The following is a 27324-nucleotide window of genomic DNA, read 5'->3' as shown; positions in this document are numbered from 1 at the left end:
TCCATCTCCTTCCCACCAAATCTGCTTCTGACTTCCCAGTCTTGAGGGTGCCGCCACCATTCTCCTGTTCACCGGTGACTGGCAGCCTGAGATGTGACAGACTGCTCCCCTCTCCTCCTCTGATACAGAGGACTGGGCCCAAACAGACAAGAGTGGAAGGGCTCCCAAATCAAGTCCCTCCTGCTCTACTGCTGCACGTCTTCCCCGTCTTTCCTGCCCCTCGTCCAGGAGGTTACCTCCATCCCCTCACCCCACCCCCACCCCGCAGACTCCTTCTCTACACGCTCTCCCTGCTGGTAGGGAGCTCCTAGTCCAATGAGGAAACGGGACATGAGTCTGGAAGGGACAACCAGTAGACTGGGGAGGCTGGAATCCCAGGGGCAGCAGTGTGGCCTTGCTTTGGGAATCAGGAATGAAAGTCTAGCTGGGCTGGCGGGGGCAGGGGTGAGGGCTATGCCTGCCTGCCTGAGTCCTCACTTCCTTACATCATGTCCCCTGGGATGGATGCCTTCTGAGCTCTGCCTGCCCCCCAAGTGTCCCTTCCTTTCTTCTCTGCCTGAGCCCCAGACACCCGCAGAGTGAGCTGCTAACTCTGGGCGGCCGTGGGCTGTTCAGTCCTTCTCCCTGTGACCTATGAGCCATGTTAAGGGAGTTGGCGATTATCCTTCAAGCCACAGGCAACCCCATCCAGAACTGGTGCGGGTCAGATTAGGGTGCTGGTGGGGTGTCTGATGGGTGGGATGGGGGAGGAGGACGTGAAGGAGGTGCGATCAGAGCCTGGTCACCTGCCCACCTGCAGTCTTGGGCTCCTCTTCAGGCTAGTTTCTGCCAAAGCCCCTTCTTCTGCATGGCCTGAGGAACAGGGGACTTTGTCCAGATAGGGGATAAATCCAGATGGGAGTAAGAACTGGCTGGGAGGAGTTTGGGTTCTGTCAACACCTGGGACCGTGGCTCCTGCCTCTTTGGAGAACAGGCGTGGGAGTGTGCTCTGGCTGCGTAGCTGACAAATAAGGCAGCGCTCTTGAGGAAGCAGATGGTGCATCCGCACGACGCCTGTGGCGGCTTGGCTGTCTTACTCGCTGGTGGTGCAGCAGGCTCCAGCCCTGAGCAAGATCCCAGGGCGCAGAGCGCAGAGAGGGGGCGCTGCAGCAGATGGCAGCCCTGGCACAACGTCTCCGGCAGCAGGTGAGCGGACATTGACCCCTGAGGCCCCCAGCCCTCAGTCCCAGTAGTGGGTCCCACGTCAGGACAGGGCCCCTCCTGTTGCCCCATCTCCTTCAGAAGACAGGGAGCAGCACCCCCCTCAGCTCCCCACCCTGGCTCCTTGTGTCCCTGTCAGTTCCTCCTCCATCTGTGTCCTTTGAGCCCCTTGAGGTCGGGGGCGGGGTATTTTCTCTTTCTCCCAGTGCCCAGCACAGGGCTCAGCAGCACTGTGGGTGTTTACCTGGGCTATTTGTTGAAATAAAATAAACTGATGGAGGTGATTGGTGGTAGGAGGCCAGGGCCCTTTCAGCCCCTGAGCACCCCCAGACCCCACTGGGACAGGACCGTGGCCTACACATTCTGCCTCTCACCCCCCCACCCCCTGCCAGCACGGGGCTCTGCAGATGTTTGCTGAGCACATGACAGGTGCAAAGCACATGGGGTCACTGGAGATGGGATCCTCCCAGGAAGCTATGTTTCTTAAAAGGGGGCTTGGACAGCTTGGCTGGGGCTAGTGCAAGGCACTGAGGCGAGTCACTGTGGCTGGGCTGGGCCTCGCAGTGAAGCGGTCGAGCTGCGGGTAAGTCAGCAAAGCCTTCCCAGAGCGGCAGAGGGAGCGGGAGAAGGAGAGGCATGGAGACAACTTTGCACCAGGCCTGCGGTTTGCCGTGTGGCCTGCAGGATGTGACAGTCCCTCTCTGGGCCTTGGGCTCCCCAACTGCCCCAGGAGGGGTGGGCTGGTGATGTCTTGGGTGATAGTGGCGGCCTCCCTCTGGGAGCCCTGGGAGCGGGGGTTGGGGTAGTGCCTGAGGTGCTGTCCCCGTGCTCTGGAGTTCCTGAGTGTCCTCTGCTGTCCCCTGGACGGTGATTGATGGCCCAGGCAGCTTCTCTGCCTGAGCTGCTGCAGTTCCTGAGAATGTGTATTAATATTAATTGGGGCTAATTAGTTGGATAAATCAATCTGCCCCAAGAGAGCAGCTGCCCCTCCCTGGTTGATGAGGAGGAAATCTGGGCTAATGGGGTTGCTGTGGCGAATCTGTGTGATGGAGAAGATTCCTGTGTGCGTGGGGAGGCCGCATCTGTGTGCAGTGGTGGGTTTAGGTTCCTTTACTGCAAACACCAGGGTCTGCTTGTGTGTGCCTCCTGCTGGCGTTTTATTGTGTGCTGGATGGGTGTGTGTCTGGCTGTACGCTGCTTGGGTTTGGTTATGGGCCTTGGTGTATGTGCCTGGCTGGGTGTGTACGTGTTACTAACTGGCATGTATTCGTCTAGGTATGTACGGCTGGCTTGGGTCTGCATGTCTGGCTGAGTGTGTGCACATGGGGTCGTGTGTCTGATGTGTGAGGAAGTCTGAGTCTGAGTGTGTCTGGGTATCTGGTTGGTGTATGTGTGGGTGTCTGGGATAGGTAGTTATTGGCTGGGTACCTGGAGGGGCTTGTCTGATTGGCTGGAGGAGTGTAAAGGGTTTGGGGTGAGGTTACCCACGGTGTCTCCAGCCTTCCCTCAAGGGCTCTTGGCTCTCAGCACCTTATTCTCTTCCCAACATAGCTACACATGTCTGTCCTGGGCACCTTCCCAATCAGGTCACTCCTCTGCCAGGGTTACCCTCAAGGCCTCAGATGGCCAGCTTTCTGACCCAGGCAGGTGGGAGGCTGAAACACAGGTCAAACCCTCACAGGATTCAAACAAATCCAATTCATTTCCATTTAGGAAAATTTCACAAAGGATTCCCCTGGGTCTTGCCTCTGCTGGACCCTGGGGACAGATTCATTATACAGATGCTGAATACAGAAACAGAGCTGTGCAGACCACGAGGGGAGGCAGCTCAGCTGAGGGGGGAGAAGACCAGATGCCCAGGGAGCTGTGGGGCTCAGCAGGAGGGGTGATCTCTTCTGTCTGGAGAGGGCTGGTGGGGAAGGCTTCACAGAGAGGTGGTGTTGGAACTAAGCCTTGCAGGGCGTGTAGGAGTTTTCCAAAAGGAGGAAGGAACAGGAAAGGCAGTACCAGAGAGAGAAAAGCCTGAGATAAGGCAGTGTTTCTATAGAATACTTAGAAAATAATATTTGTAGGGTCCACTGGCTGAAGGCTGCTGCCTAGGAGGCTCTGGTCACCTCAGGTGGAAACTGGCCACCCTGAGGGTTGAGGGGTTTTATGACATTAAACATGTTTAACAACCACTTTGGAAATATGAATAATAAATCAATCTACTAAAAACTTCAAAATATATTTTCTTTGATTTTCAAATGACACGTGGAGGCAGGACGAGCTGAGCGTGGAGAAGGCCAGACGTCCCTGGACCTGTGGGGCTCGGCAGGACGGGATGATTTCTTCTACACTGTTGGGCGGGCCAAAAAGTGCCTTCAGTTTTTTAAGTAAAAATAAAAGCCACATTTTTCATTTTCACCAGGAACTTTATTGAACGACGTATTCACCCTTTTGTTCCACTACCTTCTGCCATTTTTCAGGCAACTTCATAATTCCATCTTCCCAAAACTTTTAATCTTTTTGAGCAAAGAACTGTTCCAGGTGCCTTTTACAGTCTTCCAGGGAATTGAAATTTTTTCCACTAAGAGAATTTTGTGAAGACCATAATAAATGGAAATACGAAGGTGCAATGTCTGGTGAATACAGAGGATGAATCAGAACTTCCCAGCCAAGCTTTAACAGTTTTTGCCTGGTCATCAAAGAAACATGCGGTCTTGGGCTTCCCTGGTGGCGCAGTGGTTAAGAATCCGCCGGCCAGTGCAGGGGACACGGGTTCGAGCCCTGGTCTGGGAAGATCCCACGTTGCCGTGGAGCAACTAAGCCTGAACGCCACAACTACTGAGCCTGCGCTCTAGAACCCTCGAGCCACAACTACTGAAGCCCGCGCACCTAGAGCCTGTGCTCCACAACAAGAGAAGCCACCGCAATGAGAAGCCCGCACACTGCAACGAAGAGTAGCCCCCACTCGCCGCAACTGGAGAAAGCCCGTGCGCAGCAACGAAGAGCCAATGCAGCCAAAAATAAAAAATAAATTAAAAAAAAAAAAAAAAGAAACATGCGGTCTTGCATTATCCTGATGGAAGATTATGTGTTTTCTGTTGACTAATTCTGGATGCTTTTCGTCGAGTGCCGCTTTCAGTTGGTCTAATTGGGAGCAGTACTTGTTGGAATGAATCGTTTTGTTTTCCGAAAGGAGCTCACAATAGAGGACACCCTTCCAATCCCACCGTATACACAACATCACCTTCTTTGGTTGAAGACTGGCCTTTGGTGTGGTTGGTGATGGTTCATTTTGCTTGCCCCATGATCTCTTCTGTTCCACATTATTGTACAGTATACACTTTTCATTGCCCGTCACAATTCGTTTTTTTTTTTTTTAATAAATTTATTTATTTATTTATTTATTTATGGCTGTGTTGGGTCTTCATTGCTGAGCGCGGGCTTTCTCTAGTTGTGGTGAGTGGAGTCTTCTCATTGTCGTGGCTTCTCTTGTTGCAGGCTTCAGTAGTTGTGGCACATGGGCTCAGTAGTCATGGCTTGCGGGCTCTAGAGCTCAGGCTCAGTAGTTGTGGCACACGGGCTTAGTTGCTCTGCGGCATGTGGGATCGTCCCCGGGCCAGGGATCGAACCCGTGTCCCTTGCATTGGCAGGCAGATTCTTAACCACTGTGCCACCAGGGAAGCCCCCACAATTCGTTTTAAAAACGGAACATTTTCATTACGTTTCAGTAGAGACTCACATGTGGAAATATGGTCAAGAAAGGTTTTTTCGTTTAACTTATGTCAACCCAAACATCAAAGCAATGAAATAACCAAACTGGTGCAAATGATTTTCAACGCTTAATTTAGATATTTTGAGTATGTCAGCTATCTCTCATGTGGTATAGCGTTGATTGTTCTCAATTATTGTTTTGATTTGATCACTATCAACTTCAACTGGTCTACCCGACTATGGAGCATTGTCCAACGAGGAATCTCCTGTACTAGACTTCGCAAACCACTTTTGACACGTTCGATCAGTCACAGCACCTTCTCCATACACTGCACAAATCTTTTTGTGTGTTTCAGTTGCGTTTTTACCTTTCTTGAAATAATAAAACATAATATTGCCGAAAATGTTGTTTTTTCTTCCATCTTCAATATTAAAATGGCTACACAAAAATTCACCAATTTTGATAAGTCCTTTTTTAAATGCAGGGTGATATGACAGCTGTCACATACAATCTAACAAAATTGTTTCAAATGAAGTTAAAGACAACTAAGCGCTACTAGAGCCATCTTATGGAAAAAAACGAACGAACATTTTGGCCCACCCAGTCTATACTAAAATGGCTTAAACGCAATATAAGTTGAGGCTCAATTCTTTCATCAGATTATTCTAATAATTTCCAAATAATCTGGTGATTTTTAGAAAATTTGTGGAGATTGTCCGATGTGGCTATCATCTTTTGAAGATGTCCCTATCTTTCAAAGCTCTCTCAATAAACTGAGTCATTAGGTGACTTGCAGTCTCATTAAGTAGAGACTTTCTCTCAACACCATTGCATCCATTCTTGGGCTGAGTCTTGCTCAGCTTCTGCTGAACCAGTAGCAGTGACACTCACAATTCCTAGGTCTTCTAATGCCCTCCAAGATTTTATATAGTCAAGCGTCTCTGTTGTCAACTAAGTCATAAAACTGTTATTAGAATGTCGTATAAATTACATCGAACCTGATCTTACAGGCCTCGGGAGAACCTGTGTAACATGGCGGTTAAGAGTGTGGTAGTTAAGAGAGTGCTGGGCTGCCTGTGTTCGAATCCTGACTCTGATGCTTACATTTAAAATAATTTCCCTGTGCCTTAACCTCCTCATCTCTACAATGGGGTGATGATTATAATTATAGTACACAAGTAAGTGAATAAATGTTTACAGTGGGTATACAGCAAGCACTATCTAAGTGATAGTTCTCATTTTAGCAATAAAACTAATGTTGTCTTTGCTGAGTGGGCTTTTAGTGAGTTTCAGTGAATTTATTCTAGTAGATTTGTTCCATTCATCAGGTTGGTGAAAAGCTTCCTCGGGCCCTTGGAAGCCCCCCACCCCAGCACTGGCAAAGGAGCAGTCCCAGCAGAGGCCTGCAGGGCCCCCATTTGTGTCTCCTGGCCTGCTCTCCCCACCTCTCCCCAGATTCCCGAGAGGCTGCCATTTTCTCCAGTGGCCACGCAAGGACAGCTGCAGGGGAACGCTAGCCTCAGGGGTCCAGATGGACGCCGGGCACTTGCCCGCAGGGTGCCACCAGGGGTGCAACCTCTCCAGGTAGCTATGTGGGAATCGGGGTTGGCATTCAGTCTTGGTGGAGTGCCCGTGGACCGGCGGGTGCTGGGTGGTCCCTGGTGGGGCTGGTGGGGCTCCTCAGGACTGGGGAGAGAAGGGCAAGGGATGAGCACAGGCTGGCCCTCCGTGGCCCCCGAGGGAGTCAGAGGCTGTGCCTAGAGGAGCCCTTTACTTGCTGGGCCGCGAAGAGAGGATGCAATCCCAGGGGAGTGCTCAGGGCAGTGGCTCTTTGCTAAGTGACTCAGAAGGATTTCAATATTTTTAGGCACGGAGGGTGCAGCTGTTGATGTGCATTCTAGCCAAATGCTCGCCCTGTCCAGGATGATGCATATCCGGGCCCTCCTGAAAGTCCTTGTGTTACCGACTAGGGTTCTTGGCCTTCCCCAGTCAATAGAAATTGACTAGAGGCCAGACAAGAAATGCAGGCAAGGCTTTATTGGGGCCCTTGCTGCAGTGGGGGGAGCGAGAACAAACAACAGGCTCCCTTGCTTGCTCGCTCCCCGAAGGGGGGCAAGCTTGTTTCTTATATGGGGTGAGGGTAGGGGTGTGTCCCGGAGTCGGGCTGGAGGGGTGGCTTAGGTGTTTCGCCCACCCCTTAGGTGGTGTTGTGTGCAGGGGGCATGCGCAGCACCCTGCTTTTGCTCCCGACACCCTGTTTTTGCTCCAGATTCTTCAAAAGTGACAGTTGGGTTTTTGGTCTCTTTGTATCTTTTGGGTCCAGAATTTGCCCCAACTGTGCATGTATGCAGTCATTTTTAGTCCCATACAGTTTCTTTGTATTTTGTTGCTGGAGGAGAAGTGTGTCCAGGTGCAAGCACTGCGGCACAGCAGCAAAGGGGCCCAGGTCCCAGCAAAGGGGCCCAGGTCCCAGCCTGTCTCACTTGTGGCAAAACAGGCTGGGGAGCTCTGAGCTGAGGCACGGAGATGGCAAAATGGCACGGTGAATAGAAGGATTGGGCAGCAGTATACGGGAGGGGAATAGGCAAGAAGAGGCTGGTGAGATGGGCCCACCAGGACCCAGGCAGAGAAAGGGCCTAGTGCAGTGCCTGGCACCCAGGAAGTGCTTCATCAGAAAAGCTCCCCTCCCAAGAGCCATCAGAGGGTAGCGGTGAAGCTACAGATGACTTGGGCTTAAGTGTCCCCACCTTTATGACCTGGGGCAAGAAAGTTAACCTCTGTGTCCCAGTTGCCTTCATTGGTGAAACGGAAATGATAATAAAAGCACCCATTTAGGGCTTCCCTGGTGGCGCAGTGGTTAAGAATCCGTCTGCCAATGCAGGGGATACGGGTTTGAGCCCTGGTCTGGGAAGATCCCACATGCCATGGAGCAACTAAGCCCGTGTGCCACAACTACTGACCTGCACTCTAGAGCCCGTGAGCCACAACTACTGAGCCTGTGTGCCACAACTACTGAGCCCACGTGCCACAACTACTGAAGCCCGTGTTCCTAGAGCCGGTGCTCTGCAACAAGAGAAGCCGCCGCAATGAGAAGCCCACGCACCGCAACGAAGAGTAACCCCCGCTTGCTGCAACTAGAGAAAGCCCGCGCGGCAACGAAGACCCAACGCAGCCAAAAATAAATAAATAAAATAAATAAATTTATTAAAAAAAAAAAGCACCCATTTAAGGGTTTTGGTGAAGATTTAATGAAATGGGACAGGCAGAGTGCTTGACGTGTTCCTAGTGCAGTAAGTACTGGGTAACTGCGAATATTGGTGTATCTATGTGTGAACATGTTATATGTTTATGGTGAAAGCCTTGTAAACCATCCTGAAGACAATGGTGTTGCAACTTTATTCTGAGGGCAACTGGGACCTGTAGTCAGATTTGGGTTTTATAAGTTCTGGAAAGGATCACCCAGGCTGTAATGAAGAGGCTGAGCTGGAGGGGTAGAGTCTAGAGGCAGGGAGGCCAGTGAGGAGGCTGTAAGAAAATTGAGAGACAGAGAAGGTTCTAGGCAGGAAGGAGTCCGAGGAATCAGAGGTGGGAGATTTGAAGGAGGCAGGACCACCTATTGGCATCGTGTGTGGATAAGAGAATGGTCACTGGGGCTGCACAGGCCGGTGTGAATCCAGGTCCTTGGGTAAACAGCTCTCTGTGCTTCAGTGTCTTCTGCTGTAAAATGAGAAAATAACATGACCTACCTCCTAGGGTTGTTGTGAGGAGTAATATGAACTATTATATGTAAAATGCTTGGAATGGGGCCTGGCACGTATGAAGTGTTGTAACACATCTATCTTACATGTGATTGTGTTAGCATTTATCAATCCATGGTCAGAACTTGCGTCTGTCAATATTATGACATAGTATGAGTGTGTTTCGTGTTTGGTAATTGCAATCATTGTTGCTTTTGTTGTGGTCATCCATTTACAATGCTTGGTGTCAGTTTATTTATCTCTTGTAAAAATAAAATACAGTGTGTGTGTGTGAAAAAAAAAGAACTTGGGTCTGAGGATCCAGGGTGATCTTGAGGTTCACTGCGTTGGTGACACAAGTATCATCAGTTGGGAATCTCATGAAGAAGAACAGGTTTGACAGAAAAATGATGAGTCCTGGATGACTGTGGGTCCGTGGGTGGGTAAATGGGTCTGAGGCCTGGTGGGAGGTGGGCCTGGACTGGAGAAATGGGGAGATCTGGGCGCTGTGGGGCCCATGTGGCCGCTGAGGTTGCCCAGGGAAGGTGGACAGGTAAGGAGAGAGGAGGGCCAGAGGAGACTGAGCAGGAATTGCTGGAGAACAGGGGAAAGTCACGGGAATTGAGGGCAGGGAGAGTTTCCAGAAGGAAGGTGTCTCAGAGTCAGAGGCTGCAGAGGAGAGTAAGATGAGGACTAAGAAGAATCCAAGAAGCCTTGGAACCCCCAACCTCCCAAGAAAATCCTTTTGTCTCCCCCTGCTCCCCTCCAGGACCAAGAAAGCTCCACCCAACCCACACCCCAGCTTGCCAGCGTCAGGGTCTCAGCTGGGGCCATGGAGGGCAAAGGGAGACAGCTTCGCCTTCTTGAGTGCCCGCTGTGTGCTAGGTCCTTGTCACCTCACCCTTGCCCCTGACCAGAGTCCTGAGGGCTGGTTCAGGCCCTTCCTCACACCCTGAAGGGCTGAGCTTAGAGCAGCTGGGGGGCTTGTCTGTGCTCACCTGCATGGCTGACTCCTGATTGACTTCTGGTCCTTTCCTCTCTGAGGAGACCTAGGCCATGGGAGGGGAGCTGACCAGTGCTGTGGTCAAGGCTGGCTCCCAGCTCTCCTGCCACCCACGCTGGATCTTGCCCTTCCCCAAGGTCAGACCAGCAGGGGTGGGAGGACTGGAGAAGAAGGAAAGGTGGGATGCCGGGCTGAGCCCTGAAGGCAAACCTCACAGAACTGAGCCTCACTTTCCGTAACCCCTGTGTCCCAAGATGTGCATGTAGAGTCACTCCCACTCCACTGGTGTCCCTGCTGGATAGTGGTAAGAGGAGGGGGGCAGGCCTTCTCTGTGCCGGGCCCTGGGCTGGACTCTGGGGAGGCAGACACAGAAGAGGACACCTGTGTCCCTGTAGGGCTTTCATGCCAACCGGGAGACAGACCAGGAGACGTTTTTAATGCTAAGGATGAGCACAGGAACATGTGCTGAGCACACTGTGTCCACCTGAGTAAGTGGGCATGATGTTGAGTGTGTGGGGGGCCCTGAGTGGAGCAGTATGACATCTGCCCGCCCCCCAACTCCACAGGAGCCAGAGCTGGACCCCAAGCCCATTCTTGGAGCTGCCCCAGGAGAGGCTGGCCCAGAAGCTGCGGGCTGACAAGCTGAGTCTGGAGAGCGTCCTCTGCAGCTACCTAGAGGGGGTGGAGGTGGGGGTCAGGGCCCAACCCCGGGGCTCTGCGTGGAGTGGGGGATGTCACCCGTCGTTGTTCTACTTAGAGGAGTTGGGGGACAGGTGTGACCCTGTGGCACTGCAGCCAGCTTGGGAAGTGACTCGTGCCACAGTCATCTGTCACTTCTGCTCTGAGTCAGGGTGGGCAGAGGGGATGGGGTGACTCAGTGCCCTGTGCCTCGCCACCCCCTGAGCCCCCCTCTGGTCTCCCTCAGTGCTGCTCAGGCACTGAAGGTGCACCAGGAGGTGAACTGCCTGACAGATGTCCTGGGGGAATGTGAGGAACAACTGCAGGCATTGAAGAAGATGAAGAAGAGGGAGCGAGGCCTTCTCTACGGGGTCCCCATCAGCCTCAAGGATACCTATGACTGCATGGTGAGCCCTGGGGGTACACGTGCATGTATACACATGAGCATCTGAGTGTGTGACATTGGGCAAGTTACTTAATCGAGGCTGTACAGTTAGAAAGTGGCCAACTGGGAAACCGAACCAGCGGTCGGGCTCCCAAACCCCATCTCTTAACCACCGTGCTCTTCTGCCATCTGTGAATCCTTCTAAGGGTGCAGCACTTGTGTCTCAGAGGGCAAGAGAATGCATGTGAGTGTGAGCGGAGTGGGGATGAGAGTCTGTCCGCTGGCTGATTCCACCCTGACCCCCAGGGGCTGGAGCTCATGTCACTTCCCTGCAGGGCCATGACTCGACGTGTGGCCTGGCCCAGTTCCCGGAGAAGCCGGTGGCCAAGGATGGGGTCATTGTGAAAGGGCTCAAGGCCCAGGTAGCTATTCCCTTCGTTAAGACCAACATCTCCCAGACACTGCTCAGTTCTCTGCAACAGGCAGGCCGGGGCCGGGGCTGGGCCCAGGACGAAGAAGCAGCTGAAAGTCTAGACTCAGGGCCGAGAGTGAGGTGAGGGCCGGTCACGCAGACCTTGGGACCCAGGTTCTTGGGCAAGTCTTCTCTGCCCTCTGAGCCTCAGCTTCCTCATCTGACAACGTGTGGGTGGACTCCATGCTCCCTAAGGGCCCTCAGGTCCCAAGGTTCTGAAAAGTTACATCTCTGTTTCTATTGCAGCTTCTCTCTAATTGTTCTTATTCTCTATTCTCCTCCCCTCCCCTGCACCCCACTCAACTGTTGGTGTATCTATTTCTATCTGTTTCTGGAACCTATTCCCAATTCTGATAGCAGAGCTGTGGGCTCCTTGATCCTTATTTGAGGAGTCGTGGTTGGTCTCTCTCTTGCAGCAGCCCCTCCCCTCAGCTGAAGGGACACCAGGAGGTTTCCAGCCCCCCGGGTGGAGCTCACCAGCCCTGGGGGTGACTCTGAGGGAGGTCGGCCTCTCTATGGGTAGGCCAGTCTTCTCCAGTTAAACCTTCCCCTCCCAGCCCCTTTTCTCCTGCTTCCCTCAGCTTTGATTGCAGCAACCCCATCCATGCACAGATTCAACCCTTTGAACTTAAAGAAGACACCTGGGGGCTCCTCAGGGGGTGAGGGAGCTCTCCTGGCAGGAGGGAGTTCCATCCTGGGCATGGGTACCAACACTGGTAGCAGCGGCTGCATTCCAGCCAGCTTTTGTGGTGTCTGTGGCCTCCGGACCACAGGATACCGCCTCCGGCACTCCGTGGTGGGTTCCTCCAGCCCAGCCTAGAGGAACTAGGGGTCTGGTCCACACATCAACTCTCATTAGCTCAGTACTAGGGGAAGTGGGTGAAGGTAGGAGGGCTTCAAATAACTCCTGCCTCAGCCACAGCTAAACACACCATGTTTGGTATGGGTGGCAGTGGAATAGACTGTCCACTCATTCATTACTTCATTAATTCATTTGTCTGTATATGCATACATCTACCTACCCTTTCCTTTACTCATACATCAACCCATCCATTTATCCATCTATAACAATTCCTCATCCATTCATCCACCCATGCAGTCATCATCCCAGTCTCTATCCATCAAGCAATTTCACCATTCATCTGCCATTTAATTTATTGGACAAAGACAGACACTGGACTAGGTACTTGGGATGCATCAGTGAACAAAATGGACAAATATCCCAGCCCTTGTAGAACTTACACACATCCTTCCTTCCATTCGTTCATTCATGCATTCATTCATCCATTTATCTCTCCATCCATCCACTCAACTGGCCATCAATCAATCCATATTTGCCTCCATTCATCCATCCACCCACCTCTCCATAGGTATTTCCATTAATCTTTCCATCTATCTTGCATTCATCCACACATCTATCCACCCCTCCACCTATCTTTCAACCCCACTCTGAGTACCTACACTGTGTAGCCCCTGTACTGGGGACACAGAACACTCTCAGACCTAGCCCCTGGCCCTATTGTGCTCTTAGACATCCAAATGGCTTAGTCAGCAAGTGATCGAGGGTCAAATCTTGTGGGAACTTACAGGATGAAGCTGACATTTTCTTCAACAGAGATTTATTAAAAGCCTAGATTTTAAACTTTCAGAGGCAGGTCAAAGGCAGGGAAGGCTTCCTGGAGGAGGCAGCATTTGAGCTTGGATTTTTAAAATTAATTAATTAATTAATTAATTTGTTCATTTTTGGCTGCGTTGGGTCTTCATTGCTGCACGCAGGCTTTCCCCAGCTGTGGCGAACGCGGGCCACTCTTTGTTGCTGTGCGCAGTCTCCTCATTGCAGTGGCCTCTCCCATTGCGGAGCACGGGCCCTAGGCACATGGGCTTCAGTAGTTGTGGCACATGGGCTCAGTAGCTGTGGCTCGTGGACTCCAGAGCACAGGCTCAGCAGCTGTGGCGCACGGGCCTAGTTGCTCCGTAGCATGTGGGATCCTCCTGGACCAGGGATCAAACCCGTGTCCCCTGCATTGGCAGGCGGATTCTTAACCACTGAGCCACCAGGGAAGTCCCTTGAGCTTGGTTTTGAAGGATGGACATGCAGAGCTGGAGTGGCATCTAGAAGGCTGTAATTCTGTAAGCAGCCTATTTTGCCTGGAGCAATATGGGTGTGTGGAAAGGCTAGAAGGGGAAGTTATGGAAGGAGTTGATATTTTAGAGCCTTGAAGGGCAGTCAAAGAGCTCAGATTATGCTGTGGGCAGTAGAAAGTCATGGGAGGGTTTGAAGTAGCTCCCATTCTTGTGTGCTGGGTCCCGGGGGAGTGCACTGGCTGGGGGCTCAAGCCTCTTTGGGACCCAAGTCCTTCCCTTCAGGTGCTGAGCTGGGCTCTGGGTGGGCGGGGTTTTGCAGCTACTCCGGAGTTGCCTCTGCTGTCAAGGGCAGGAAATCAGGTGAGGTCTTGTCTGCCTCTGGCCACATCCATTTAAAGGCAAACCTGCCTGCCTTTCTCCAAGGACATTTCACTTGTCCTGTATCTCAGACAGACTGGCCCCACTGGTGATCAAGGAATCTGGGAGAAGGTTCTGCAAGGCTCCCTAGTCTAGTGACTCTTGCCCCACTGAGAGGTGCTTCCTGTTCTTTAGCTTTAACCTCTCCTACTGGTCTCTTGATGTTCTGCCCCAGATGAGGGTCTCCTTTCAGGCACCATAGTTGCTTTAGCCAGTCTGCCAACTCCACCCGTCCTCAACCCCTGACCCAGGTTGGCCCCAGGTCCTCTTCCTTTTGCCCTGATCATGGCCCTGGTCCCCACCCTCCGAGGCCAGGCAGTGGGGGTCCCCAGAGCAGAAAGGATGTGGTGTATCTGCCTCCCTCCGCCCTCTCTGTGCAGTGACCACAGCGGCTGGCCCCATGGCCCGGGACGTGGAGAGCCTGGTGCTGTGCCTGCGAGCGCTGCTGATTGAAGACGTGCACCCGCCGGACCCCATCGTGCCCCCCTGCCCTTCAGGGAGGAGGTGAGCCAGGTGGGGAGCAGGCCTGGAGGGCTCCCTCCCCCCGCCCCTCATTCCTCAGTGGCGGGCCTGCTGTCTGACCATCCCCTGTGAAGCCCTCCTTTCTCAGCCCAGGGTGCAGTGCGCAGGAAGCCCACACGCTCGATCAGTCAGCTGGATGCCCGCTGCTTTGGCTTCTCTGTCACCCTGAGCCGTAGAAGATATTACCCCCAGAGAGGGACTCCAGCATCATATACCCAACACACACAGACAGTGTACTCAGCAAGTGTGGTTTAGAGAGCCTGGTATCGAGTGAAGCTGGGCCTTTAGGCCTCTAGGTAACCCTGGCCAAGTCACGTCTCTTCTCTAGGCCTCAGTCTCCACACTGGTACAATGAAGAGGTTGGACCAGAAGACTGATGGGGTGGAGGTGGGAGCAGGGTGGGCCCCACACTGTGAGGAAGTCATCCCCCTTCGGTGGCGGGGACTCTGGGGCTCACGCCTATGATTCCCATAGCCGGGGTTTCTGTTGCCTCCATCAAATGGCTGTAAGGAGCGTTCTGTCCTCGAAATCCCCCCTCTCCGACCTCCCATGCCCCAGTGGCTCCTCCCTGCCCTGCCTCCCCTTTGAGAATTGCCGGGCCAGTCTCTTCACCCCCGTGAGCCTCAGGCTTCTACCACACCGGGTGGCTGTGAAGGTTAAATGAGCTCACAGTAAAGCACTTGGCAAGGGGCTAGGTCACAGTTAATCAGGCAGCTCGAATTCTGTCTCATCTCTGTGTGGGGTGAGGGAGTGGGCATGGCACAAAGGCTTCTCATGCCCTGCTGAGGGGCTGAGGTGGATGGAGGTGAGAGGTGATGTGGTATCCTCTCTCTAACTCCTGAGGGATACAGAGAGAACACAGGGCAGAGCAGGAGGAGCTCCAGGCCCTGACTCGGCCTCTGTCTCCCCAGGTCATCTCCTTCTCTATCCCCCGTGCAGTGTATGCCTTCTTACACCTGTACGGCGGGGGTCTGTTTGCTGATGGAGGGGCCACCCTTCTGGAGAAGCTGTACGTCTGCTGGGACTCAGATATGGGGCATGGTGGAAATGGGGAGGGGGCTGGTGGCAACTTGAGCCCTAGGAGGGGAGCTGCGGGCCCGGGCTGGTGGGATGCCTCTGGCTAATTGTGTGACCTTATGCAGCGAGTCACCCACTCAGGCCCCGTCTTCAGGATGCACACATTCCGGGGTGGTGCTGGTGGGAACAGAGTGTTTCTTTGGGTCTGACCTCCCTCTGTGGCTTATCTACCGAGGGGCAGCTGGGTGGTGGGAGCCAGCTGGTGGCTGAAGGCTGTAACTGACCAGCTCTGTGTCTGTGGTTCCTCAGTAAGGGGGACATTGTGGACCCCAACATGAAGGACATGGTCAGCCAGCTCCGCCTGCCAGACCCACTCAAGTGTTTCTTGGCCTGGTTCCTGAAGTACACAGTGAGTGTGGGCCCAGAGCGGGAGGGACTGGGGGGAAGGGGCCCAGAGAGGACAGGGGCTCAGAAAGGGGAGGGGGCTCCCAGGGGGGTGAGGTCGGGTCAGAGAGGAAGAGGAGGCCCAGAGAATGTGGTGGTTCAGAGAAGGGCTCAACGGGAGAGGAACTGAAAGAGGCGGGATGGGGCCAAAAGAGAGGAATGCTCTCAGAGAGGGGAGGGGGCTTCAGAGAGGCTCAGCAAGGGGGAGTTTCAGTGAGAGGGAAGGGGATTTAGAGCGGGTGGGACCTAGAGGGGGCCCAGGGCTTGGTGCAGTGGTCAGGGGCTTAGGGAGGAGCAGAGCAGAGCTGCTCTTCCTGGACCCCCGTCCCGGGCAGGCTGGTGTTACCCTGTGGTTTCTGAAGTCGATCTCCCCCTCTCTCCCCACCTCCGGGAGCTCCTGACTGGCCAGAATTTGGAAGAGATTAGTGGAGTGGGGTGAGTAGTCGAGTCTCCTCAGGTCCAGCTCACAAGGGTTTTCCACGGGAATTGGATGAGGGTCACGTGGCTGGGGGGTGGGGTGTCTGCTGGGGACAGGGCTGTTTAGACTTTGGGATCTAATTAGGGTTTTAGAGTCATGCCTGACATGGGGTTAAATTTAGACTTTTGGGTGTGGTTGGGACCGGGGCTGGGGTTAGATATGGAGTTGAGCTCTGAGTGTGTGCTAGAATTGGGTTAAGCTGGGATAAAGGTTGGGCCTGAGTTGAGGTTAGGTTTGGGTTTGGGTTGGGGTTAAGGTTGGAACTGGGGTGGGTATGTGGTTGGGATGGGAGGCTGGTTTGGGCTTGGTTTGCTGTTGGGGTTGGCCTGGTGTGCTTGGAGTTGAGGTGCTGTTTGGAATTGGGGCTGGAGCAGCCTGAGGGCTGACATGGGGCCTCGCAGTTTAGGGGAAGGGACCTGTGGTTTTGAGGGGGACTGTAGGTCCCTTTGGCTAGTTGTGGTGGTAGGGCTCTGATCAGGGGATGTGTACTCTTGGGAACATTGGACAGGCAAGGTGTCTTGGCCAAGGGACAAGATACAGGGTGATTCCCAGCCTGCCAGCTGATATGCAGCCAGCATTGAGGCCAGACCCTGCCTCCTGGGTGTCATGTCCCCATTTGTATGAAAAGGAGTCCTCCCGTGCTGACCTTTGGACTTCTCAGTCTTCCCCATTCCCCAAGGACACCCAAGAAACTGTGGGAGCAGCACACAGCAGTGGAGGCGATGTATGCCTGGGGAGGCCTTGAGGGACTGCCGGAACAGGGGCAGCAGACACCTGAGTGATGACAGGAGTAGCCCAACAGGGGGTAGATCTCTGTCTTGGCCGGCAGGGCGTGCCCAGCTGCACCTGGGTGGTGACCTAGGAGGTTAATGTAGTCTGCCTCCCTGGGGCCAGGTTGATGCATTGTACCCAGATCACTGTAGCTTCAGACTCCCTTTCCCATCCCTTCGCCTTGGCCCCTGGGAAGACCCTGACATCTCCCTGTCCTGCCCCCATCTCAGTCTGCATCTCACAGCCTGGGAATTCTTCCTGGTGTTTAAGCTGACTCTGCCTGGCAGCACATGACCTTGTCCTGAAAACACTGACCTCTGCCAGTCTTACCCCTCCTGCCCACCACTATCCCTGCAGGAATATCAGCAAGAGTTCATAGCCAAGTGAATGTCCCTGGACCTGGACGTGTTGCTGGCACCAGCTCTGGAGACCCTGTCTTCTATATCGGCTATCCTGCCATGGCATCAAGTGAGAGGGCACTGAGTCTTGGTGGGGGTGGGGTGGTTTGAGACTAGGAGTCCAGGACTTTTGAGTCCTGCCACAGCCTCTGTGGCCTTGACCTCTGATGCTCTTCAGTATTTTTAAAATTTTTCTTGAGAAAAAATTCAGATTACTTAAATTCACCATTTAAAGCGTACAACTCAGTGGTTTTTAGTACATTCAGAATGTCACGCAACCACCACCACTATCTAGTTCCAGAACATTTTCATCATCCTGAAAAGAAACCCTGTACCTGTTAGCATCCACTCCCAATTTCCATTCACTTTTTTTTTCTGTTTTCTTTTGGCCACGTCCTGCAGCTTGTGGGGTCTTAGTTCCCGGACCATGGATTGAACCCGTGACCTCTGCAGTGGAAGCATGGAGTCCTAACCACTGGACCACCAGGGAATTCCCTCCATTCACTTTTTAAATGAACTTTATTGGAGTATAATTTACATGCAATAAAATTCACCAATTTTGAGTAACTTGATGAATTTTAACAAATGTATATATACATGTATAACCACCACCATAATCAAAATATAGACTATTTCCATCATCCTCCAAATTTCCCTCATGTCCTGTTGCGGTTCACCCCACCCCTACCTTCAGCAACCACTGGTCTACCTTCCATCACTATGGTTTTGCCTGTTCTAGGATTTCATATAAATGGAATCATAAGGTATGAGGCTTGGGGGTCTGACTTCTTTCTCTTAGCATATCCATTCACTCTTTTTTTTTTTAAATATTACATTTAAAATATTTATTTATTTATTTATTTAGGCTGCGCTGGGTCTTAGTTGCAGCACGTGGGTGGGATCTTCCTTGTGGCATGTGGGATCTTTTAGTTGCAGCATGCAGACTTCTTAGTTGCGGCATGCATGTGGGATCTAGTTCCCTGACCAGGGATCGAACCCGGGCTCCCTGCATTGGGAACGCAGAGTCTCACCCATTGGACCACCAGGGAAATCCCCAAATGTTACGTTTTTATTTTTATTTATTTTTTGGCCCTATGGCATTTGGGATCTTAGTTTCCTGACCAGGGATTGAACCCGCGCCCCTTGCAGTGGAAGCGCAGAGTCTTAACCAGTGGACCGCCAGGGAAGTCCCCCCCATTCACTCTTAACATGCTTTCTGCTGCCTCACTTCCAAAGGTGGCCTCAGCCCAGCCCACCTGCAAATGCAAGCCTCAGCACAGGGCAGCAACCCATCCCCAGCGCAGGTGCAGGTCTCAGAGGTGATACCATGCAGAACGCAAACCCACCTCAAGCCTGGATTCCTCTCCTCTGGGTTCCGCCACGTGGCTGCCCAGAGGCACATCCCACACCTGGCTCTGCTCTAGTGCCCTCTGTCCACCTCACTGCTGCTTTGATGCTCACTCCCTGCACACAGGTGGCTGCTGGGAGGAGCTGCCTTTTCAACTCAGGATTGCATTGCGCACTCCAGCCCTCTTGGAGCCCCGTGGACTGGAGGGCATAGCTGAATCCTCTGCCGCCCACTAGCTGTGTACCTGTGCACCTGTCTGCCACCTCGGTTTCCCATTTGTACATGCGGGATAGTAATCCCCATCTCACGGGGTGGAGAGGAGTCAAGGACTCAGCAACACAGAGAGGGGAGCACAGTGCCTGGCACCTGAGTAAGGCTTTGCAGAGTGGATTCTTTTTTTTTAAATTTTTATTGGAGTACAGTTGATTTCAATGTTGTGTTAGTTTCAGGTGCACAGCAAAGTGAATCAGTTATATATATATAATAATAATCAGTTATATATATATCCACTCTTAGATCCTTTTCCCATATAGGCCATTACAGAGTATTGAATAGAGTTCTCTGTGCTATACAGCAGGTTCTTATTAGTTATCTATTTTATATATAGTAGTGTGTATATGTCAATCCCAATCTCCCAATTTATCCCTGCCCACCCATCCCCTGGTGACCATAAGTTTGTTTTCTACATTCGTGACTGTACTTCTGTTTTGTAGATAAGTTCATTTGTATCTTTTTTTTTTAAGATTCCACATATAAACGATATCATATGATGTCTTTCTGTATCTGACTTACCTCACTCAGTATGACAGTCTCTATCTAGGTCCATCCATGTTGCTACAAATGGCATTATTTCATTCTTTTTATGGCTGAGTAATATTCCATTGTATATATGTACCACATCTTCTTTATCCATTCCTCTGTTGATGGACACTTAGATTGCTTCCATGTCCTGGCTATTGTAAATAGCGCTGCAATGAACATTGGGGTGCATGTATCTTTTTGAATTATGGTTTTCTCAGGGTATATGCCCAGTAGTGGGATTGTTGGGTCGTATCGTAGTTCTATTTTTAGTTTTTAAAGGACCCTCCATACTGTTCTCCATAGTGGCTATACCAATTTACATTCTCACCAACAGTGCAAGAGGGTTCTCTTTTCTCCACACCCTCTCCAGCATTTATCGTTTGTAGATTTTTTAATGATGGCCATTCTGACTGGTGTGAGGTGATACCTCATTGTAGTTTTGACTTGCATTTCTCTAATAATTAGTGATGTTGGGCATCTTTTCATGTGCTTTTTGGCCATCTGTGCAGAGCAGATTCTGATTTTCTCCTTCCCTCCACTGTGGGGAGCAGGAGACAGCTGTCAGGCCGACTCCCTGCACTGAACTGGCTATTGCAAGCAGAGGGCTGCAGTTCCAAGAAGGACCCTGAGGGAGTGCTCACCCACATTCTTTCCCACTGAGTCTTTTCTGAGCAGATAATTTCCTGGGCTTACCTGGATCTTCCTACAGGTAGCTCTTCCTACTTGGCCCTGTACAACATCCTGAACTTCCGTGCCGGTGTGGTACCCGTCACCACCGTGATGCTACAGGATGAGGAGGAACTGGCCTTCTACAGGGGCTACTACAGAGATTGTTTCGACAAAAATTTCCAGGAGGTCAGTTTCCCTCTCTGCCTCTCTCCCTGTTGGGGTGGATGAGGCTGGGGTAGGGCCTTTCATTCCTGGTGTTTACCCTTTACCACTTGGGATGCAGTTTCACCCCATCCCTGAGGACACACTATCTGACCTCCAAGTCAACCTCTGTCCTTGTCAGGGGAGAATACTTTGCAAAAGCAGTGGTTTCCTTAACACTTCTGTAGGGAAAGTCGATCCCAGAGGCAGGGTAAGTGGAGCAGGGCGAAGGTCCCTGGTTAGGAGCTTACTGTGTAACTGAACTGGACACTGCCCCTCTCTGGGCCTCAGTTTCTTCTCCGGGAAAACGGGATTTAAAACATCTACCTTGCGGGTTTGTGCTAAAGTTTAAATGGAAAAAGAGTGAAGCAATTAACATAATGCCTTGTACGTAAGAAGTGTTCAATAAATGCTACTATTACTAATTCAGAGAGGGCTTCACAAAGGAAATATTTCCATGGACCTATTTAATTCATGGTCTAAAATAACAACCCTGACTTGGGTGAGAGAGAGGAAGAGAGAGAGGGAAAGAGAGAGACTGGCTCTGAAAAGTATGCATGTGTCTGAGTCAGACATTAAGTAACTTATTTTTTCTGGAAATTGATTTTAGTGCTAGAGTTACCCAGTGGAACTGCTGACCTGAATTCTGAGAAGATAACAATAATGATACTATCTAATGTGTCTTGAGCTCTTACTCTGTTCCAAGAGCTGTTTAAAAGTGCTGTATATATATTAAATCATTAAATCCCATAACTGTCCTGTGAGGTTTTGCAAATGAGGAAATGGAAGCACAGACAAGTTAAGGGACTTGACCAAAGCCACACACCCAGCTGAGGAGAAGGAGCCAGGACTTGAAGCCATGTGACCTGGCTCCAGAGACAAAGGCAAATAAGGGCTTATATGATAGCATCATAAAGCAATGAAAACATGTTTGAATGCCTACAAGTATGCCTGGATTTCGTGGCAGGGACTCAGGCTCAGCCCCTATGTTCCTGGGCCTGTGTTTGGGGTCAAGGCACCCCTTTCAGTGTAATGAGAAGTGTGATGAGACTCTGGGTCAGGGATTTGCACATTCTTCTTTCCTTTGCTGAGAACACTGGGGTGGATACTCGGTTTTATATTGCATCCTTGTATTCAGCTCTCTACACAGGGAGCAAGTTTTATATCTTAACCCTGGAGAATTGTAGCCAAAGCAGAACTGTTTTCCCAGGTTTTGCTGAGAGCTGAGGAAGCCTGGAAATCTAAGATCCAGGACATCTCTACCTTAATATAGACAGGGGGTGAGATATTTGGATTAATGCACACCTAAAGGTGGTGAGGAAGGCTGGACAAGGGCTCTGTGAGCAGGAAGCAGGCTTTGAGTCCACAGACCCTCTCTCTATGCAGGTGGTGAGAGGATCTGTGGGGCTTTTGGCGGCTGTGCAGTGCACCGCTTTGCCATGAGAAGAGGAACTGTGTCCCCGGTTCATGAAGGAGGTGGAGGCCTTGGTCAAGAAGCACAGGGAATCCAAGTGACAAGACACTCCTTCTCCTGGAGGCCTTTCTACATCCTCATCTAAGTCTGCTATCGACATCCCTTCCTTCTCATGAATACCAGATCTGCCTCATTTCTCCTCCTCCTGGAAGCCCACCAGACTTTTTCTTTGTTGTCCCTCTGCATGTCTGCTCAACACAGATGCCCCAGATTATCCCAAGATAGGGAGCAGGATGAAGTGCTTAATAAACACTTTGACTGGCCAGCCTCATGATCTCTGGTCTAGGTGGGGAGGTGGGGCTGTAGCCTCCTGGTTGTCTTCTGCCTCCAGCTACTCTCCTCCAGCTCAGTCCCCAAGATACTGTCCCACATTGCAGCAGAGAGGAAAGAGCCCCAAACTGAGGGGTTGGAGACCTGGGTCCAAGTCTTGGCTCTGCTACTGGCTTGCTGTGCAATGCTAGGTAAGTTACTTCCCCTCTCTGGACCTCAGTTTTCTCATCTACAAATTGAGGAGGTTAGATTTGATGAGGTCCATGGTAACTGCCAGTACTTGACTATTAGTGAGCTGTGATTCCTAGGCATTTCTTTGATCAAGAACTTGCCATGGCTCCCACTGCTTTCTAGAGAAAGTTCCATAGAGCAAGGCCAAGGGAGTGAAACCAAGTCAGAACAGACCCTGTGTTGGGACCTAAACCCTGCTCACAGTCCAGCTGCTAATTTAAAAAAAATAATTTTATTTATTTTATTTTTTTTGGCTGCATTGGGTCTTTGTTGCTGCGTGCGGGCTTTCTCTAGTTGTGGGGAGCGGGGGCTACTCTTCGTTGCGCTGTGCAGGCTTCTCATTGCGGTGGCTTCTCTTGCTGCGGAGCACAGGTTCTAGGCACGCGGGCTCCAGTAGTTGTGGCACGTGGGCTCAGTAGTTGTGGTTCATGGGCTTAGTTGCTCCGCGCAGCATGTGGGATCCTCCCAGACGAGGGCTCGAACCCGTGTCCCCTGCATCGGCAGGCAGATTGTTAACCACTGCGCCACCAGGGAAGTCCCCCAGCTGCTGATTTTCTGGCCTGACACCCAGCACCTCCTGAGGGCCTCCACAGCCTCCTATGGCATGGCTCCACCACAGCACAGCCTCCCTCCATCCCCTCAAATGGGAGCCTTCTTGCCAGCACAAAGGGTGCTTCTGCCTCTGTGCCTCTGTTCATACTGTTCTCTTTACATAAACATCATCACTGTTTTCTCTGCCCTTCAAGCCCTGTTTCAAATGCCACTTCCTCCAGGAAGCCTTATTTGAGCCCTCCAACTCCCCCATGATCTTCCCTTCACCTGAACTCTCTTGAGGTTCTCCCCCATCAAAACTTCCCCTTCCTCTATCCCGTTCCTCTTTGTAGCCTTACTTCCAATCAACCAGGCAAACTAATGAACTCATTCCTCCCTGCGTTTGATAGCCCAGACTTCCTGGAGATAATATCTCAATGCAGATGAATGTAATTCATCTAACCATCCATCCATCCATCTATCCTATATTTGCTGAGCACCTCCTCTGAACACAAATGATGGAATTTTAGGCAGAAAAGCCCTGAGTTTAACTAAGATGGAGACCCCAGGAATCACACCAGAAAGGGAGCCCTGACTCCACTTACAATAAAAGGAATCATTTGGGTTGTTCAGGTGCAGGCTGGACAGGGCTATTGCTGACCTCACCATGGCCTCCACCTCTCTCCAGGCTTTACTGCAGAGTCTGAGATCTCTGCTGGAGAAGGATCCTCATGGTTTCCCCTCAGTCAGGGTTCGTAGGGCTGGCTCCTACTCTGTCCTTCCTCCCCCATAAGAGGGAGGTCTAAGAGGCTCAGAGATGTAGGGGGCAGAGAGGTTTTCTATCTCAAGTGCCTCCTGCCTCCTCCAGACGCAGGGAATGCATCCTGCTGGCTGCACCAGTCTGGGCACCAGGGGGCAGCATTGAGCTTCACACAGTCCAGACCTTACCTGGCCTTCTCCCCTGTCATCAGGTCTTTCCCAGATTTAACTCCATTGCGCAGATCGCAAATCAGGAAACTAGCGGGTGGAGATGAGATTGGAGGACCAGGAATAAGCCAGGTGCATTTGCAGATTTTAGGAGATGGGGGCAGAAACTTATTTTTGGCTGAAATCAGCTTGGGGAAAGGGAGTGGCAGATACCAGCCCAAGGGGCAAAGTAAGTGGGAAACCTCATCCTGGGCAAGACTTCCCTACAGGCTGGGTTTCTCTCATTTCTCTTGAGCTGACGTTTGGGGTCAACAATTGCCTTTCTCCCCAGTCCCAGCTCCATCTCCTGTGCTGACCTCTAATCTTTCACTTCCTGCCAGCACCATCTTCAGCTGAAATCACTCCCTGGTCTGTGTGACTGTGGGCAGGTCACTGGCTTCCTCAGACCCTTTCTTCATAGGGGCTTCTCTGAGGCCTGCGTGGGTGCATATGGGACCTCCAGGGACAGGGCATCGGCTCCCTCTCCCCTTCCCACTCCATCAATACTTCCATCGTGGAGGGCTTCATCTGAGCGTCCACATGTCCAGGTTCCGGCTCTGCTTCCTCCGAGGCCTTGGGCAAGTCTCCCAGCTTCTCTGAGCCTCAGTTTCTTCTGTAAGATGGAAATAATGATTACATATGACACGGCCTCAGGATGACACATCCACAGAAGGTGAAGGCCAGGTGGAAGAGGACATGGGCTGCCCCTCCTCAGCCTGGGAGTCACAATGGGGATAGAGGCTGGTTCAGGTCAGGGAGTCTGTGTCCAGAATTCCCAGGGAAGAGCCAGCTCCTCCTGGGGAAGCCGGTCTGAGAGCCTGAGGTTGGTTCACTCATGGGGAGGAGTTTTGCTCAGTAACAGGAAATTTCCCGGGGGGTGGTTGGTTCTACAAAGGCTGGGACTGAGGCCCCTGACTAGGACCCTTTGAGTTCTGGTCCAGTTTCTGCACTGTGGGATGCAGATAAGACCTATCTCCTTTCTGGGCCTCAGTTTCTCCTTTGGCTGCAAGGGGAAGGGGTGTCCGTCCCCTCCCCATTCAGTTCCAAGGCTCTGACGGTCAGCCTCGCTTCGCTGCGCAGCGGCTGTCCGGGCCTCTGCGCCCCACCCACCGCGATCGGGTATATCCCCGCGCCAGGTCTCCCGTGGGCCAGACAGACAGACCCGGCGGAGGCGGCCCTCCCCCGCCCGCACACGGACGGACAGACGGCCGGACGCAACCCGCCCCGAGTCCGGCTGGCTCCCCGGCCGCTCCGCCGCTCGCAGCTCCGCACACTGGCCGCCCCGCCCGCCGCCCTCCCCGGGCGCCCGCATTAAAGCGCATATGCAAGCCATGAATTATCAACTGAAAGGAGTCAATTACCGGCTCTAAAAACGAGTGTCTGCGCCCGGAGCGCCCGGGGCCATCCGCCTATTTACGGAGCGATTTCCCCCGCCCGGCCTCGGGAGGGAGAGACTGGAGAGACGGGGCCCGAGACCAGGAGGGAGAGAGTGCCGACGGGGAGAGAGGCTGGGAGAAAGAGATCCAGAGACCCGCAGAGACAGGGAGAGAGAAACTGGGATGGGAGGGCGAGACCGAAAGCCTGAGATCTAGAGAAACGTGCGGAGTATCAGACAGGCAAAGGCATCTTGGTTCCTTCTCCCCTGAGCGGGGGCGGGAGAGATGAAGCCCCAGGACCGCCGAGGCCCGTTCCCTCTCCCCCAGGGTCCAATTCTCCTGTGCTGGGGGAGGCTGGACTCCTGGGGCCCTGGGGATAGATCTGGGGCTCAGAGCGTGACAGGGTGAGGAGCACAGTTTGCAGAGGGGCCTGTCCTGGCAGGACACTGTGTTGTCAGGTGATCAGGAAGAGTGAGTGAAGAACAGGGACAAAGTGAGGACAGAGCCTGGTGCACGGGTGTCTGTGCGGCCTCTCAGCATTGAAAGAGAAGAGGTGAAACCAACCCCAGTGGGCTCAGGAAGTCTTGTCTGCCTCCCAGGTTCTCACCCAAGCGGTTCCCTCTCTGGAAATGCTTTTCCTACTGGGCTCCTACTCATTCTTTGACTCCAGGCCTCCCCAGCTTCTCTGCCTGCCTTAGCCTCAGCACACACCCCATTCTATTCCATGGTCCAGGTGTGACTTTTCCATGTGATCAGTAAGTACCATAAGGGCAGGGCCTTGGTTAGTATTGTGCCCTGTGAAGGGAGAGACATAAGTATTTGCTGAATGAATGGATCAAGGAGTGAGCTGGGCTAGAGGGGACCTTGGTCTGGCCTGAGGATGTGACCAAGGACCAGAGTTTGGATGGGAAAGGCCAAGTGTAAAACACTCTGTTCTGATCACATGGAAGGCTTCAAGCAACCTTGGTGCTAGTGTGAGTTCACAGTAACTGAGTCCAGCCCTTGCTGTGCAGAGGGTGAGTGAGAGGAGGGCAGGAGCAGTGGCAGGGAGGGGAGGGGTTAGGGGCAGGAGACCTGAGGCCTGGCTCACCAACACCAGCAAATTGCTGCCAGAGCCCCCAGGGCTCTGCCTTTAGTGCTTCAGGGCCTCTTCTTCTGCAGTGGGTGGGGACAAGGAACCCCCAGGAAGGAGGAAGGAGCAGGGTCTAAACGGCAGAGGGAAAAGTCTAGGCTTGGGAATCAAGCAGAGCCTTTTTCTTCTAGCTGTGTGGCCTCTGATAGCCTCTTAACTTCTGAGCCTCAGGTTCCTTACCTATAAAATGGGGACAGTGCAATCACTTTTACACTGAGTGTAAAATGAGTGTTCTCACATCTGCATAGCACTTTCCCTCAGAGGAAAAGACCCTGCCTAGAGTAAGAATAGCTACCATCTATTGAGGCTTAGAGGTGCCAAGTGCTGTGACTAGTGGGTTATCTTTCTCTTCTTCTCAACAGCTTTCTGAGGTTGTGAAGTCACTTTGCAGACAAGGAAATTCAAAGAAGGGCAGGGTTTGGGAAGTGGTAGCCTCGAGTTTTGAAGTCAGGTCTGACTCCAGAGCCTCCTTAACCCTCGTACCACGGGGCCTCCTAGACTTGGCCCGTGTACCCCTGTCCTGTTTCTTCAGCCCTTCCAGTCTGACTGAGCCCAGGTCTACTGAGGGGGCCACAGCAAGTTGGGCAGAATAGCTCAGGTCCAGCAGAGGCGGCCTGTGGGGTCTTGTTCCCACCATGGTGTGCATGAGCCGGCTTCCGGCCTGATGAGTCTGCAGCCCCGCCGTGCCATTAGCTGGCAGCCAGAGGGGGTGTCTGCAAGTGCCAATGCTGGGGTTCCTGCGGCTGCTCGCCTATTAATGGCTGGTGGCTTCGCAGTGATTTATTAGGGCTTCTTCATTTCCCCTTGGTCCGCTATAAACATATTTATACCACCAGAGTGACCGATAAATTTCCCTTATGAATCCCGTTATCTCCCCCATTAACCATCCGTCACCTTTTATGCGGCCACAATGGGCTGGGCCAGGGCACGGGGGGGGGGGGGGGGGGGGCTGGGTGGGAGGCCCTCGGCCTGCAGCCCTTGTGCCTAGTGAACTCTTCACCTCCCCCACTGCTCCCCA

General features: G+C 52.4%; 1 long non-coding RNA gene and 1 pseudogene across 3 annotated transcripts; both read left to right on the top strand.

The window, feature by feature from the left end:
- The first annotated feature begins 740 nt into the window (after positions 1-740).
- Positions 741-27324, top strand: LOC309620591 (fatty-acid amide hydrolase 1-like; annotated as a pseudogene). Its single transcript, XR_014249804.1, has 16 exons — positions 741-764; positions 1120-1185; positions 10207-10321; positions 10576-10725; positions 11039-11172; positions 11757-11961; positions 13580-13620; positions 14058-14181; positions 14293-14371; positions 15043-15318; positions 15504-15629; positions 16055-16085; positions 16540-16600; positions 17267-17377; positions 20166-20311; positions 21713-27324. The product of XR_014249804.1 is annotated as a fatty-acid amide hydrolase 1-like (transcript).
- Positions 1197-5303, top strand: LOC309615866. 2 transcript variants are annotated; one of them, XR_014237110.1, is made up of 2 exons: positions 1197-1783; positions 3464-5303. It is a non-coding gene; the product is annotated as an uncharacterized lncRNA (long non-coding RNA). The 2 variants fall into 2 exon arrangements; XR_014237111.1 differs by having other exon boundaries at positions 3460-5303.

This window comes from Balaenoptera borealis, assembly GCF_965194805.1.
Source record: "Balaenoptera borealis genome assembly, chromosome: 1".
In the NCBI taxonomy this organism is placed as follows: domain Eukaryota; kingdom Metazoa; phylum Chordata; class Mammalia; order Artiodactyla; family Balaenopteridae; genus Balaenoptera; species Balaenoptera borealis.
This window is presented reverse-complemented; position numbering and strand designations above follow the sequence as displayed.